Source organism: Triticum urartu, chromosome 6 (genome assembly GCF_003073215.2).
Source record: "Triticum urartu cultivar G1812 chromosome 6, Tu2.1, whole genome shotgun sequence".
Taxonomy (NCBI): Eukaryota; Viridiplantae; Streptophyta; class Magnoliopsida; order Poales; family Poaceae; genus Triticum; species Triticum urartu.
The window spans coordinates 378558889-378576777 of NC_053027.1; positions in this window are offsets into that span (position 1 = coordinate 378558889).

Here is a 17889-nt window from a genome sequence, read left to right on the forward strand (position 1 = left end):
TTGCGTCTTCACTCTTCTGGCTTGCTTACTGCTTCTGTTGCACCCCCAGCCCTGGTTGTTGCTGCTGTTGTTTTCAATGTACAATCAGTAGTATATTTCGTCTGTTGGTTGAATAAATGTGTTGTTAGAACGACAAACACAATGTTTTGGAAGTCGTTGCACAGTTCGATCCTTTAGTGCCCCGTACCGTACATAGCGCATACTATATTTCATACGGAACACATTTTCCACTTGTTGATAACATGCAGCTCACTGATGAAGGCCCAATAGAGAAGCCCATAATTAACTGAAAGGGAGGCTCTCACATGAATCCGGTCCAGGTACATGCTCATGGTCCCCTAAATATAAATAAGTAAATAAATAAATAAAGCTAAATGCTCATGCACCAGTTCTTTGGGAAAATAGGTAGCCCAATATTTCTTTTTGAAGAATACCCAAGCTAGGCCTATTTGTTTTCTCCAAATTACTGGGCTGCAAATCTTTCAAGACGAGGAGGGATGCATTCCGGCCTGGCTTAAGAGTATGGTCAATGTCCGTTAAAAGTAATATCAAAAGGGGTTGATAATTCCAAAAAAATTATAGCAAATGGGATATAAGTTTCTTTTTTTGTTTTTGTTCTTCATTGATATCTTATACGTATTTCATTGGATTTAACATGACATAGTACTAATTTATTTTTAAATTTATTTTATTATGACTATTAATTATTGGATTAAGAATGTTTCGTTCCCCAGCAAAAAATTGTGAATTTTCAAAATTTCCCACATATTTAGTTAATTTTTTGACCCTGGTACTGACCAAAAAATGGCCAGCAATTCTAAAAATGGAAAACGGGCTGCAATAAATTCCATATGAATTAGAAAATGAGTAAAAATTATAAAAATAATAGCAAATGGGCTGTACACGCCACAGATTTCGAGGCTGACTTGTTTACGCAAGGCTTTGTCAGTGAACACATGATTCTAGCAGCAGTGACTGTTGGATGTTCATCCAACGACCGACGTGCTTCTTCAATCTCTGATCTTCCTGCTCCAGCTGCCTAAACTAGCGCCGGCGGGATTGCCTGCTCCCTCCTCTTATGGCTCGCTGTGATGCCGCGTAGGCTTCCCTGGCCCACCCTACTCCCTCCGCTGGCCTGGCCACACGCAATCAACTGCCTCCTTATTACACAAAAAAATGATTCCTTCCACTGACATTTGGGGCGCACCAGTTAGGAGGCTGACCTGTGGGCCTACTAAGTTGACGCGTACGTAGGGCTTGTCAACTTAGTCAACAAACGATTCTAGCAGCAGTAACCATTGGATTTGAATCGAACGGTCCTGCTGCTTCTTCAATCGTTGCTCTTCTTGCACCAGCCACCCAAACCAGCGCCGGGGAGACCGCCTACTCCTGCCTCCAGTGGCCGGCTGTGCTGCCGTTGAGGCCTCATCGCCCCCTACTACTCCCACCGCTAGCCAGGCCCTGCGGCGGCGGCGGCCTCACACCGCAGCCGAACCAGTGAACCCTCGTACTCCTCTCCGCGTGGGCATCCACTGTCGTGTCTTCCCCGGCTCCGCGTCGTCCCCTTCCTAGGCCTCACCGTCGTCCACTGCCTTGGTGCTCTCGGCACGGCGTGGTCAACGTGGTCAACGACATTCCATTGGAAGAGTACTATACGTGGAGAGGCTGACAGCTGGGTCCATGGCCACAGCCCAGTTTTTTTGTGATTTGCCAAGTAAGTCGCTTTGTCAGGCCTGTTGGGCTGCAAATATTTCAACACGAGGAGAGCTTTCATTCGGCTGGCCAAGAAAATGGCCCATCAGTAATGAGAAATGGGTTGTACATTTTTAAAACACATCAAACCGGCAATTACTTTCAAATGTCTTTTTTTTCATTTCGAGATTTTAAATTACATTAATTTTTATGCCTGGAGAATTTGTTGGATTTTATATTGATATACATTTATTTTTAAAATCAGTTTGAATGTGAGTCGAAATTTCGAGATTAAAAACAGTTCGGACCGCACCGAAATATGCAAAATTTCGTATAGTTTTTTAACCGTGGCTACAATATGGGTTGTAATGCTAACAAAAAGAATATGGGCTCCAAAAAAACCTTAATAATTAGCAAATAGGCTGTAAATTATTAGAAATCATGGCAAATGGGTTGTATGTTGTTTTCCACAGATTTGAGGATTTCCTAAAAAAGGTTGACGCACAAGCAGTGACTGTTGGATGGCCATCCAACGCCCGTCGTGCTTCTTCAATCTCTGCTCTTCCTGCTCTAGCCGCTCAAACAAGCACCGGCGGGACTGCCTGCTCCCTCCTCCCCGCTGTCGGCTCTGCTGCCGCGCTGGCCTCACTGCCCCACCGTACTCCCATCGCTGGCCTAGCCATCCCTCTACTCACCCACACCTGCTGTTATTCTCCGGTGATGGCAGACGAATCAGTAAACCCTCGTACAGTCATACTCCCCTCCGCGTGGGAAACAACTGCCGAGTCTTCCCTGCCTCCGTGTCATTCCCTTCCTAGGCCTCGCCGTCATCCACCGCACTGGTGCTCTCGGCACGGCCTGGTCAACGTGGTCAACGACCGACATGCATCTAAAGTGGACTGTACGTGGAGAGGCCGACAGCTGGGTCCACAGCCGCACGCAAGGAAATGCCTCCTTATTACGTGCAAAATAATGATTCCTCCACCTGACATCGGGGACCCACCGAAAGGGCCTCTGTATTTCACGAAAAAAAACATTACCACCGCTGACAACTCGGACCCATCAGCTATATCTTCACACGCAAGGAAGTGCCTCCTTATTATGCACAAAAAAATGAATACTCCCCCTGTTAGCTGGGACCCAGCATAGTGGCAGGCTGACTTGTGGGCCTACTAAGTTGACAGGGACGGAGGGCTTTGTCAACTTAGTCAATATGCACGATTCTAGCTCGAGTGACCGTATGATGTCCATCCAACGGTCATAGTGCTTCTTCAACCTCTGGTCTTCTTGCTCCAGCCGCCCAAACCAGCGCCGGTCGTGCCTCGTGCTCCTGCCCCCCGTGGCCGGCTGCGATGTGGCGGAGGCCTCACCGCCCCCTACTACTCCCACCGTTGGCCAGGCCATCCCTCTACTCACCCACACCCCCTGTTATTCTGCGGCGACGGCAGCCTCACACCACAGCGAACCAGTGAACCCTCGTACTCCTCTACGCGTGGGCATCCACTGTCGCGTCTTCCCCGGCTCTGCGGCGTCCCCTTCCTAGGCCTCGCCATCGTCCACCGCCCTGGTGCTCTCGGTGCGGCGTGGTCAACATGGTTAAGGAACGGCTTCCATCGGACGTGGACTATATGTGGAGAGGCTGACAGCTGGGTCCACGGCCGCAGCAAGGAAGTGCCTCCTTATTACGTGCAAAATAATTATTCCTCCACCTGACAGCCGGGACCCACCGGATGGGCCACCGTATTTTGCGAAAAAAACATTTGTCCCTGACTGCTGGGACCCACCAGCTACATCTTCGCACGCAAGGAAGTGCGTCCGGGCAAAAAAAACAATTCGCCCCCCTGACTGCTGGGACCCACCAGCTACATCTTCGCAGGCAAGGAAGTGCCTGACACTAGGGACCCACCTGGTCGAAGCGTACGTAGTGTTGTCATTCTGGTCGTGAACGTGTACGTACATATATACTGGTGGATGTAGAGGCGCGCACGTGTCGTAGTAGAGGCGCGTACGTGCCGTAGTAGAGGCGCGCACGTAGCATGTACACATACGTACAACGGCCAGGGTGCAACAAAGAAAATACGGCCACATATGTGTACATACGGGCGGGGTCTCCAATGCCTACTCGCGCATACGTACGGCCAGGGCTCATGTACATGGCTGGGTCGGAACGGAGAAACAGCGTCGTCGTCGTGTTCATGGGGAGGCAACGGAATGCGTCGTTGTAATGCCCTCGATGCGGCTATATCTCCTACGTGTCGAAGCACGACTTAGAGACATAACCGTATTGAAAGCAATGTCTCAAGTAAGGCAATCATCACAACATCCCATGTAAATAGATAATAAAAGAGGAAGGCACATAGTTGGCTTACACTCGCCACGTCAAACAAAGTACATAAATAGCATTACATCATCTAATCACTCATGGTCCGACTACGGTACCAAAATAAAAGATCAACCCAACATGCGACACGGTCCCGATCGCCCCAACTGGGCACCACTACTGATCATCAGGGAAAGACACATAGTAACGACGGGAGGCTTCATCGAACTCCCACTTGAGCTCAAGCGCATCATCTGGAACGGAGTCATCAGGCCTTGCATCTGGTTTGGAAGTAATCTGTGAGCCACAGGGACTCAGCAATCTCGCACCCTTGCGATCAAGACTATTTAAGCTTATAGGTAAGGGTAATATGTGGAGCTGCAGCAAGCGACTAGCATATATGGTGGCTAACCTGTCCGCAAAAGAGAGCGAGAAGAGAAGGCAAAGCACGAACGAAAAACTAGAGAACAACCTACGAAAAGCATTACTCCAACACCGTGTTCACTTCCCGGACTCCGCCGAGAAGAGACCATCACGGTAACACACACAGTTGATTCATTTTAATTAAGTTAAGGTTCAAGCTATCTACAACCGGACATTAACAAATTCCCATCTGCCCATAACCGCGGGCACAGCTTTCGAAAGTTCAAATCCCTGCAAGGGAGTCCCAACTTATCCCATGACAAACTCTCATGGTCAACGAAGGATATACCTTCTCCCGAGACATTCCAATCAGACTCGGTATCCCGGTTCTACAAGACAACTTCGACAAGTCAAAACCAATCTAGCAACACCGGCCGAATGTGACGACAAATCCCGATAGGAGCTGCACATATCTCGTTCTCAGGGCACACTCAGCTGAGCGCTCCTTACAACTAAAACCAAACCTCGAGTTTCCCCAAGGGGGCGCTGCACAGGACTCTAGTTTGGACCAACACTCAGAGGAGCACTGGCCCGGGGGGGTTTAAAATAAGATGACCCTTGGGCTCCGGAAACCCAAGGGAAAAGAGGCTAGGTGGCAAATGGTAAAACCAGTTGGGCATTGCTGGAAGAGTTTCATGCAAGGCGATTTGTCAAGGGGTTCTCATTATTACCCAACCGCGTAAGGAACGCAAAATCCAGGAACATAACACCGATATGACGGAAACTAGGGCGGCAAGAGTGGAACAAAACACTAGGCAAAAGGCCGAGCCTTCCACCCTTTACCAAGTATATAGATGCATTAAGATAACAAAATAATATAGTGATATCCCAACAAGAAAATAATGTTCCAACAAGGAACGGTCTCCAATCTTCACCTGCAACTAGCAACGCTATAAGAGGGGCTGAGCAAAGCGATAACATAACCAATCACCGGTTTGCTAGGACATGGTGGGTTAGAGGTTTGACATGGCAATTTGGGAGGCATGATAAGCAAGTGGTAGTCATCGTAGCATAGGCATAGCAAAAGCGCGAGCATCTAGCAAAGCAAAGATAGAAGTGATCTCGAGGGTATGATCATCTTGCCTGCAAAGTTGTCAGAGTTGACTGGATCCTCAAAAGCAAACTCAACGGGCTCCTCGTTAGCGAACTCGTCTCCCGGCTCTACCCAAGCAAGACAAACAAGCAAGAGGAACACAATCAACCACGTGCAAAGCTCAAACAACATGATGCAAACATGGTATGCTATGCGGGATGCGACATGTGATGCATATGCAAGATTTGACAAGGAATGAATGAACCTAGCCTCAACTTGGAGATCCAAGAGTGCCACTATAAAGGTAAGGTGATTTAGGTTGAAATTGATATAAAGAACACCGGAATTGGATGCACGGTTTGGAAATGGCAAGCAATTCAAATATGGCACCGGTCTGCGATAAACAGCAAGTAGCCATCTAAATGCAACAAGTTAAACATGCTACAACACCCAAACATGGCAACAAAATACATGGCAGGGATCCACTCATGATGCTTAACAAAAGATGAACACTGAGCTACGGCCAATTCATCCATTAACAGGTTCAAACAAGCATGGCAAAAGTGCAATTGGTAAACAGGTTTCAGACTTGGTGAAATTAACACAAGCCTGGAATTTCAGAACAGGTAGCACACTTTGGAGCATGAAAAACTAGATGCTACAGGAACTTAACATGGCAACGTAAGGCATGGCATGGAGCTACTCAACGAGTTTAACAAAAGTCCCTTAGTGACCTTGAGCCAAAAGGGATCAGAAAATACAATTGCAAGCATGTGAACATGGCAAAAACATAATCAGATCTCAGACTTAGAGAAAAACTGGAGCATGCAAATCAGATATCAAGTAGGCATGTTCACGAGCTCGATGCACTCACTAAAGAGCATATCATGACAATCTAAGCATAAACCCATCAATAATACACATTATATAAGCTAGACATGGCAAGAACAACAACATAGCATGCACGGATCAACTACAACATCCTCGGCAAAATCGCTAACAAGTAGACAATCTGCCTAGATTCACGAAATAGCAATAGTAGAGCTCGATTGACTCAAGCTAGGGTGCTCCATAATTACAAACAAAGGCATGGATGGATATAGCACTACAATATTGACAAATCATCCTTACTGATAATCCTCAAAAGAGGCACGGATCACTAGGAAACAACATGAACATATGACATATTGATAAAAACAGATCAAGGACTTAATGGAATTTCTAAGTCCCTGAAATCAGCATTAACGAATGCACCACTTTGCAAGCTTGTGCTGGTCACCACACATATCACAAAAATACATGGATAGCACCTCTGGAAAGATGGCAAAGCATATAACAAAACACATGTAGATCTCAGGGGCATATCATGCACACATTAATCATGGAAAAAATGACAAATAGCTATTTGGTGCAGCAGATCTGACAATTAACTCGAATAGCACTCTTCCAACAGCATTTCGGGCATCAAGATGAGCTCAAATGAAAATGATGCAATGAGATGAAATGATGTACTCTCTGAGACGAACATTTTGATATGCTACACGCCCAAAACGGATCTACGGATGAGGAGATATAGCATGATGAACATGGCAATATAATCTGCAGACTTAGGAAAAAAAATGAAGTCAACCCTAGGGTTTCAGATCTGGATCTGAGAATGGGCGGCGCGCGGGTCGATGTTCACGGGGGTCGGTGCCGGAGTTCGTCGGGGAGGCGGCTGCCGGAGCTCACCGGAGGAGCGGGCCGGCCGGATCTCGCCGGATCCGGGGCTGGCGAGGAGCGGCGCGCCGGAGTGGCCGCGGGCGGCGAGGATCGGCGGCCGAGGCGATGGCTGGCGACGAGGGGGCGACAAGGCGAGGCGGTGACTGGCAATGGCGGTCGCGGTGGCCGGCGAAGGAGCCTGCCGGCTCGGGCGGGGAAGGGCAGGCGCGGGCGGCGCAGAGGAAAACGGGCTCGGGGGCCCGCGGCGGGCCGAGCGGGCCGGCGGCGGGAGCGATGCGGCGGCGACACGTGGCGCGATGTCACTGGCCGGGCGCGGCGGTGCGAAGCGTCCGGCCAGGGATGGACATGTCCGGCGCGGCGCGATGCGATTTTTTAGGGTTTGGGGACGAAGGAGATCCGGGAATTCGGAGGAGGACCTATTTATAGGCATAGGAGGAGCTAGGAGTGTCCAAATGAGGTGTGGTTTTCGGCCACGCGATCGTGATCGAACGCTCTAGATGATGGAGAGGGTTCTGGTGGGTTTTGGTCCAAATCGGAAGGGTGTTCGGCTGCAACACACACGAGGCCTTCTCGGTCCCTCGGTTAACCGTTGGAGCATCAAACGAAGTCCAAATGGTACGAAACTTGACAGGCGGTCTACGGTAGTAAACCAAGGCCGCTTGGCAAGTCTCGGTCCAATCCGGAAATGTTTAGCCCCCACACACGAAAGGAAGGTAGAAAGGACCACCGGAGGAGATAGGAGCACCGGAATGCAAAACGGACAACGGGGAAAATGCTCGGTTGCATGAGACAAACACGTATGCAAATGCAATGCACATGATGACATGATATGATATGCATGACAACGACAACAACACAACAGAGACAAAAACCCGAACCCGAGAAAATAAAATAACTTAGCGCCGGAAACGGCAAGAGTTGGATTACATATTAGGTAAATTACATCCGGGGTGTTACAACACTCCACCACTACGAAAGGATCTCGTCCCGAGATCTAGGACTGGAAGAACGCCGGGTACTTAGAATGGAGGTGATCCTCGCGTTCCCAGGTGGCTTCACGATCGGAATGGTGTGACCACTTGACTTTGAGAAATTTGATTGACTCATTGCGAGTCTTGCGTTCAGTCTCTTCAAGAATAGCAACGGGGTGCTCACGATAAGAGAGATCTTCTTGGAGATCAATGTCTTCGAAGTTGACGGTGCGGTCAGGAACTTGAAGCACTTGCGGAGCTGAGAGACATGGAACACGTCGTGCACATTTGCAAAGTTTGAAGGAAGCTCGAGTTGATAGGAGAGATCGCCTCTCTTGCTGACGATCTTGAAAGGACCCACGTATCTAGGGGCAAGCTTCGCTTTGATATCGAAGCGACGAGTACCTTTCATTGGAGAGATGTGGAGGTAAACATGATCTCCGATCTCGAAAGCCAAATCACGGTGCTTACTATCATAGTAGCTCTTCTGGCGCGATTGCGCTACTTTGAGGTTATCTCGAATTACTTTACACATCTCCTCTGCCTCTGTGATTAAGTCATTACCAAGAAGTTGACGTTCACCGGTTTCAGACCAGTTGAGAGGGGTACGGCACTTCTTGCCATACAGAATTTCGAATGGGGCCTTGCCCGAACTTGCTTGAAAACTGTTGTTGTAGGAGAATTCAGCATATGGAAGACAATCCTCCCACTTCATACCGAAAGAGATCACACAAGCCCTGAGCATATCTTCAAGAATCTGATTGACACGCTCGACTTGACCGCTAGTTTGAGGATGGAAAGCTGTGCTGAAGCGGATGTTGGTGCCCATGGCCTTCTGAAAAGAATCCCAAAACTTGGAGGTAAAGATGCTGCCACGGTCTGAAGAGATCACCTGTGGAATACCATGCAGCGAGACAATCCGAGAGGTATACAGCTCCACCAATTGAGCTGCAGTGATAGACTCTTTGATAGGCAGAAAGTGAGCCACTTTAGTGAGTTTGTCGATGACAACGAATATAGCATCATTGCCACGCTTGGACTTTGGAAACCCAGTCACGAAGTCCATCTCAATGTGGTCAAACTTCCATTCTGGAATGGCAAGAGGTTGGAGGAGACCAACTGGCCTTTGGTGTTCTGCCTTCACTCTTCTGTAGACATCACATTCATTCACGAACTGAGCAATCTCGCGCTTCATTCGAGTCCACCAATAAGCCTGCTTGAGGTCCTGATACATCTTCGTACTCCCAGGGTGGATGGAGAGGAGAGAATTGTGAGCCTCGTTCATGATCACTTTACGAAGGTCACCTTTGGGCACAACAATATGATCCTCGAAGAAGAGAGTATGCTTGTCATCAAGGCGGTAGCACTTGTACTTGGGTTGACTCTTGGCAATCCCAATCTTCACCTTCTTCACCATAGCATCAAGAAGTTGAGCCTCGCGAATATGGTCTTCCAAGGTAGGAGAGACTTGAAGGTTGGCGAGGAAACCTTGAGGAACAACTTGCAGATTAAGTTTGCGGAGAGCTTCACAAAGCTCGGGTTGATAAGGCTTGAGAATCAGACTGTTGCATTACGCTTTCCTGCTCAATGCGTCAGCAATCACATTGGCCTTTCCCGGAGTATACTCGATACTCGGATTATACTCTTGAATCATTTCGACCCATCGAGTCTGCCTGAGGTTGAGATTAGGCTGAGTGAAGATGTACTTGAGACTCTTGTGGTCAGTGAAGATGTCCACTTTTCTTCCCAATAAAAGATGTCTCCAAGTCAACAGAGCATGCACAACTGCCGCCAACTCTAGGTCATGAGTGGGGTAGTTCTTCTCGTTGGGCTTCAACTGGCGAGAGGTATAAGCCACAACTTTCTTCTCTTGCATCAACACTGCACCAAGACCTTGGAGAGAGGCATCGCAGAAGACCTCGAACGGTTTGGATTCATCAGGAGGAGTCAGAACTGGAGCAGTGACCAATTTCTCTTTCAACGTGTTGAAAGCAATGTCACATTCCGGAGACCAAACGTACTTGACGTGCTTCTAGAGAAGGTTTGAAAGAGGCTTCGCGATCTTTGAAAAGTTCTCAACGAACCTTCGACGGTAGCTTGCGAGACCGAGGAAGCTACGGAGTTGCTTCACGGTCTGAGGTGGTTCCCAATTCACAATTGCAGACACCTTCTCAGGATTTACCGCAATGCCCTTGGCAGAGATGATATGCCCAAGATAAAGAACCTCATCGAGCCAAAACTTGCACTTTGAGAACTTGGCGTAGAATTGATGTTCCCTGAGCTTATCGAGCACCAAACGCAAATGCTTGGCATGATCTTCCTTGTTCTTCAAAAAGACCAGAATGTCGTCGAGATAGACCAAAGCAAAGTCGTTTGTGTAGGCGTTGAAGATGAAGTTCATCATGCGAGAGAAAGTCGGAGGAGCGTTGACGAGGCCAAAAGACATGACAGTGTATTCATATGAACCATAGCTTGTCCTGAAAGCCGTCTTGGGAATATCTTGCTCACGGATTCGAATCTGGTGATAACCCATACGGAGATCAAGCTTGGAGAATACTTGGGCACCTTTGAGTTGTTCGAACATCTCATTGATGTTGGGAAGTGGGTATTTGTTCTTGATAGTCTTCTTGTTCAATGGACGGTAGTCAACACAAAGTCGGTCCGTTCCATCCTTCTTCTTCACAAAGAGTACTCCACAACCCCACGGAGAGGAACTAGGTCGGATGAGACCCATTCGCGCTTGAATATCGAGTTGCTTCTTCAGCTCCTTCAACTCTTCAGGTCCGAGCTTGTACGGACGCTTGCAAACCGGTTCCGTGCCAGGCTCAAGATCGATGATGAATTCAATTGGCCGGTGCGGAGGCATTCCTGGAAGCTCTTCTGGAAAGACGTCTTGATATTCGCAAACGACTGGAATTTGCGAGATAGCATCCAGTTCTCCCTTCTCATTGAGAGAAAATAGACGGATTGTATCATCACGAGCGGCAAAGATAATTACATCCTCAGATGAATGAGTCAATTGAATCTGCCTGGCAGCACAATCAAGATGCGCCTTGTGCTTAGAAAGCAATTCCATTCCGAGAATAAGATCAATATCCGAGTCGCCCAGAACAATAGGAGAAGCTAGAAATTTGTAGTCGCCCAACGTGATAGTAACACCCGGGACGCAGGTATTAGCTGTCATTTGCTTGCCCAGTGACACGATTTGCAAGGAACTTTGCAAATACTGATAATCGCACTCATACTTTGATGCAAAAGGTTTGGAAATGAAACAATGCAATGCACCAGTGTCAAAAAGTACTTTTGCAGGAACATTGTTAACAGGAAGGTTACCCATGATGACATCTGACGAGTCCTCTGCCTGAGCTGCGTTCATCAAGTTGACCTTGGCGTGCTTGGGGTTATGCTTGACCACAGCTGTACTTGTCGATCTCACAGGAGGAGGAGGAGGGAGGCGCCTCTTGTTGAAGCACTTGTTGGCATAATGACCCTTTTGTTGGCACTTGTTGCACGTGACCTCTGAAAGCGGACGGTGATACGGAGCACTCGATCTTGGAGCTTGAGACGAAGTCTTGTTCTAAAAGCCAGGGTTGGGTGGATGGGAAGATCCACTGCCACCTTTGCTCTTCTAATACGGCTGACAGAACGGAGGAGGAGGAAGCCAATACTTCTGCTGCTTGGCCACTTGAGTAGAAGAAGGAGTAGCATCTCTGACTCGCTTCTTGGAAGCATCACACTTCAGTTGAGCAGCCTCTTGCTTCAATGCCATGTTGTAGAACTCATCGTACCTCAAGGGCTCAAAGAGAACAAGAGCTAGCTGGATTTCTTTTCTGAGACCACCCCTGAACTGGTATACCATGCTCTTCTCGTCAGGGACGTCCTGCTTAGCAAAGCGGGCGAGCTTCTGAAACAACTTGTTGTAGTCATAGACAGACATAGAGCCTTGCTTCAGGTTGCGGAATTCCTCACGCTTGCTTTCAACCATGCTCTGAGGAATATGATGAGCTTTGAAGTCTTGACGGAGCCTCCTCTGGAATCTTTGTACTGCTGGAACCATTCTGCAGCTTGGTCTTTGAGTTGGAAGGAAGCGAACTTGACAAAGTCCTCAGGCCTGACGTTACTGCACTCGAAATGCTTGCACAAGTCCACAAGCCAATCGTCAGCATCAGTTGCCTCAACACAATTGCTGAAGGTCTTTGGCTGGTTAGCAAGGAACTGGTTGAGTGTAGCAAAGTGATTCTGATTGTTGCCCTGGTTGCCTTGGTTGCCTTGGTTCACTTGGTTGCGCTCTTGAAGAATTTGCATGATCAACTGCGTGTTTGCATTGGTAGCAGCCATCACAGCTTGCCATGCCTCCGGAGGAGGGGGAGGTGGATCCTGATTCTGATTCTGATTGTTGCCCTTAGCGGGAGCCATCCTGAAGAGGGTGACATCCGTTAGCACATTAACAGATAAAATTGAAGCTGAATCAAGCGGGTTGAAATTGCAACATATAGTCTTCACATCCGAACATAAGAACGAATGCATTCCACTTGAAATGGTCACGTATCCATAAATTGAGAAGCCACTTAGAATTTAGGTAGAGGAACAAAATCAACAAGGTACGGAGCAAGAACGAATACTTGGTAAAGATCACCCAATCTCAAACCAAATATCCGTGGAAGAAGAACTAGAGCTACAAGAATTCCCACCTATGAAACTCCCGAAGCTTTCCGGTTATGCAATCAGGTGTTGGGGATACAGGGGAAGCATAATATCTCACCCAAATCTAGCAAATCCTACATCCAGCTGTATCCATCCTTCAACACATAACCGAGAAAAACTTCGGAAACCATCTACCTCAACCTTCGAAAAGCATCCGTTATACAAGTTATGGAAATACTCCCGAACTCCCGCCCCAGTACTGGGTGGCGTCAAGGTTATCTCACCAACAAATGCATAAAAGAGATTTTCGATGTCGGCGAACTAAACTCAGGTATTCCAGAACTGCAATGATAAAATTGTGACGACAACACCTCGGAGCTCAACTCCCCGGGACACTGCCACAACCCCTAAAGATAGGAGGCACCAAGAACAATGTTCTCGTCACAAATCCATCGGAACGATTCCAAGATACCCGCGTGATCCTAAAATTTTTTTTAGTGAAATTTGAGAAGAGAAGAGTCAAAACTCTACGTCAGGATGCCTTACCAAAGCGATGAAGGGACTATGGAGTAAAAAGAATTCCTAAACTCTCCGGTATATAATTCCTAAATGACTCAAAACATTTTTCTAGACTCAACAACGGCTGCTAAAAACGATCAAGCAGTGGGGGCTCCTAAGGTCGGGGAAGGCTCTGATACCAACTTGTAATGCCCTCGATGTGGCTATATCTCCTACGTATCGAAGCATGACTTAGAGGCATAACCGCATTGAAAGCAATGTCGCAAGTAAGGCAATCTTCACAACATCCCATGTAAATAGATAATAAAAGGGGAAGGTACATAGTTGGCTTACACTTGCCACGTCAAACAAAGTACATAAATAGCATTACAGTCGTGTTCATGGGGAGGCAACGGAATGCGTCGTGTTCATCGGGAGGCAACGGAACGCGTGGGAGCCAACCGGCTGGGTCGGAACGGAATGCGTGGTCGTGTTCGTCGGGAGGGCTTGGACGAAACAGGCGATGGAAACGAGGCCTGGCGTACCGCACAACGGAGGAAACAGACCTCCTACGTTCGAACAGGGTCCTGTTGATCGGGTGGGGTCTGGCGTACCACAAAATGGAGGAAACGGACCTCCTACGGTCGAAACGGGGGTCCTGTTGATCAGGAGGGGTGTGGCGTACCGCAAAACGGAGGAAACGGACCTCCTACGGTTGAAATGGGGGTCCTGTTGATCGGGAGGGGTGTGGCATACCGCAAAACGGACGAAACAGACTTGTGTTGGAGCGCTACGGTCAAAACGGGGGTCCTGTTGATCGGGAGGGGTGTGGCGTACCGCAAAACGGGGCTCCACCGGATACTGTTCATCTCCACCGTCGACCTCCTCCAGCCTCCACGGGCTACCGTTGACCTCCTCCAGCCTCCATGGGCTCCTGTTCATCCAGCCTCCACCGCGTGCTATTCCACCGGCTACTGTTCAACCACCCCTCCATCGTCCACTGTTCATCCAGCCCTCCACACCACGGGGTCCTGTTCAACCACCCCTCCACGGGCACCCCTCCACCGGCTACTGTTCATCCAGCCCTCCACCACACCACGGGGTCCTGTTCATCCAGAGGCAACGCCACCGCTCACTGTTCATCCAACCCCCCCCCTCGCGCAACGCTCACTGTTCATCCCAGAGGCAGCATCGATCAGCTTCAGTTAGCAGCAGTAGCGAAGGAATCGATCGATCGGGTTCAGTTAACAGCCATCGATCGATCGCTCGGGTTCAGTAACGCGTAGCCTGTAGTGCAATCGCTCGGGTTTAGTTAGAGCCAACGCCTCGCACACACGCGCGTACGTGTACGAGATAAACGTGCATCGCTCGGCCCCCGACCTCCCACCGTAACCGGGAACTCCCCGAAATTTTCCTCCCCCTCGCTTCTACCACGGGTTTTTCCGTCATGGACGGCCCAAAGAATGTCATGCAGCTGCGTCTCTGGCCCGCCCAGGACGAAAAGCCCATTTTCTGTCTTGATTTTTTTTCATAGAAGTAGGAGCCCACCACATCTATGATGATACCGGGTTTTGTCACAATTATCATCATAGAAGTGTCATATGTATGACAGGAAAAAAATTCGTTCGGCCCAAAATGTCACGGATGTGTCTTTTTTTGTAGTGAACTCGCCCTTCTTCACCAACAAAGAAGAATTGAGCATCGGGTATGGGCACTCCCCTTGGCAACTGCCAAGCTTGGGGGAGTGCCCCGGTATCGTATCACCATCACTTTTATCTTTACCGTTTTTCTTAGTTCGATCCTTTTGATAATATCTTGATCTAGTAGAATAAAAGCTTTTAGTATGATCTAGTTGTGAGTTTTGCTTTATGATCCTTCTATGTAATCGAGTCCGTGAGCTATATATAATAAAGATTAGTGCTGAGTCAAGGGCTTGATTGTTTTGCCATGATCCTAAGTGGATAAAAGAAAAGAGAAAGAATAAAAAGGAAACAAAGAGATCATATGGATCTTATGGATAGTAATGAGCTCACATAGAAAGAGTATGATGAATAAAAGTTGTTGAGAGTTGACAAACATAGTTTTGGTCATCGTTGCAATTAATAGGAAGTAATAAAGAAAGAGAGGTCTTCACATATAAATATACTATCTTGGACATCTTTTATAACTGAGAGCACTCATTAAAATATGACATGCTAAAGAGTTGACATTGGACAAGGAAGACAACATAATGGGTTATGTTTTCTTACATCTGAGATAAATTATATTGTCATGGATCATCCAACATGGTTGAGCTTGCCTTTCCCCCTCATGCTAGCCAAATTCATTGCACCAAGTAGAGATACTACTTGTGCTTCCAAATACCCTTAAACCAGTTTTGCCATAAGAGTCCATCATACCTACCTATGGATTGAGTAAGATCCTCCAAGTAAGTTGTCATCGGTGCAAGCAATAAAAATTGCTCTCTAAATAGGTATGACTTATTAGTGTGGGAGAAAATAAGCTTTATACGATCGTGCGATATGAAAGAAATAAAAGCGACAGACTGCATAATAAAGGTCCATATCACAAGTGGCAATATAAAGTGACGGTCTTTCACATTAAGATTTTGTGCATCCAACCATAAAAGTGCATGACAACCTCTGCTTCCCTCTGCGAAGGGCCTATCTTTTACTTTCACTTCCTACCTTGCATAAGAGTCATGGTGATCTTCACCCTTCCTTTTTACATTTTATCCTTTGGCAAGCACGGTATGTTGGAAAGATCCTGGTATATATGGCTAATTGGATGTGAGTTTTCATGAACTATTATTGTTGACATTACCCTTGAGGTAAAACGTTGGGAGGCAAAACTATAAGCCCCTATCTTTCTCTGTGTCCGATTAAAACTCTATACCCATAAGTATTGCGTGAGTGTCAGCAATTGTGAAAGATTATATGATAGTTGAGTATGTGTACTTGCTGAAAAGCTCTTATACATTGACTCTTCCCTATGTTATGATAAATTGCAATTGCTCCAATGACTGAGATTATAGTTTGTTAGTTTTCAATGAAGTTTACGATTCATACTTGAAATTGTGATTGAATTATTACTCTAGCATAAGAGATTATATGACAAGAATTATGTAAGTTGTTGTTCTAAGAACGATCATGATGCCCTCATGTATGTATTTTATTTTTATCGACACCTCTATCTCTAAACATGTGGACATATTTTTCGATTTCGGATTTCGCTTGAGGACAAGCGAGGTCTAAGCTTGGGGGAGTTGATACATCCATTTTTCATCATGTTTTTATATCAATATTTATTGCATTATGGGCTGTTATTACACATTATGTCACAATACTTATGCCTATTCTCTCTTATTTTACAAGGTTTACATTAAGAGGGAGAATGTCGGCAGCTGGGATTCTGGGCTGGAAAAGGAGCAAATATTAGAGACCTATTCTGCACAGCTCCAAAAGTCCTGAAATTTCACGGAAGACGTTTTCAGATTATATAAAAATACTCAGCGAAAGAGATTCACCAAGGGGGCCACACCGTGCCCACGAGGGTGGGGGCGCGCCCTACCCCCCTGGGCGTGCCCCCTACCTCGTGGGCCCCCTGGTGGCCCTCCGGTGTCCATCTTTTGCTATATGAAGTCTTTCGATGGGAAAGAAATAAGAAGCCATCTTCTCGGATGAAACTACGCTGCCACGAGGCGGAACCTTGGCGGAACCAATCTAGGGCTCCGGTAGAGCTATTCTGCCGGGGAAACTTCCCTCCGGGAGGAGGAAATCATCGCCATCATCATCACCAACGCTCCTATCATCGGGAGAGGGCAATCTCCATCAACACCTTCATCAGCACCATCTCCTCTCAAAACCCTAGTTCATCTCTTGTATCCAATTCTTGTCTGCAAGTTCGGGATTGGTGCTAGTAGGTTGCTAGTAGTGTTAATTACTCCTTGTAGTTGATGCTAGTTGGTTTAATTGGTGGAAGATCATATGTTCAGATCCTATATGCATATTAATACCCCTCTGATTATGAACATGTTTATGATTTGTGAGTAGTTACTTTTGTTCTTGAGGACATGGGAGAAGTCTTGCTATTAGTAGTCATGTGAATTTGGTATTCGTTCGATCTTTTGATGAGATGTATGTTGTCTCTCCTCTAGTGGTGTTATGTGAACGTCGACTACATGACACTTCACCATTATTTGGACCTAGAGGAAGGCATTGGGAAGTAATAAGTAGATGATGGGTTGCTAGAGTGACAGAAGCTTAAACCCTAGTTTATGCGTTGCTTTGTAAGGGGCTGATTTGGATCCATATGTTTCATGCTATGGTTAGGTTTACCTTAATACTTTTGTTGTAGTTGCGGATGCTTGCAATAGAGGTTAATCATAAGTGGGATGCTTGTCCAAGTAAGGACAGTACCCAAGCACTGGTCCACCCACATACCAAATTATCAAAGTATCGAACGCGAATCATATGAATGTGATGAAAACTAGCTTGACGATATTCTCATGTGTCCTCGGGAGCGCTTTTCTCTATATAAGAGTTTGTCCAGGCTTGTCCTTTGCTACAAAAAGGATTGGGCCACCT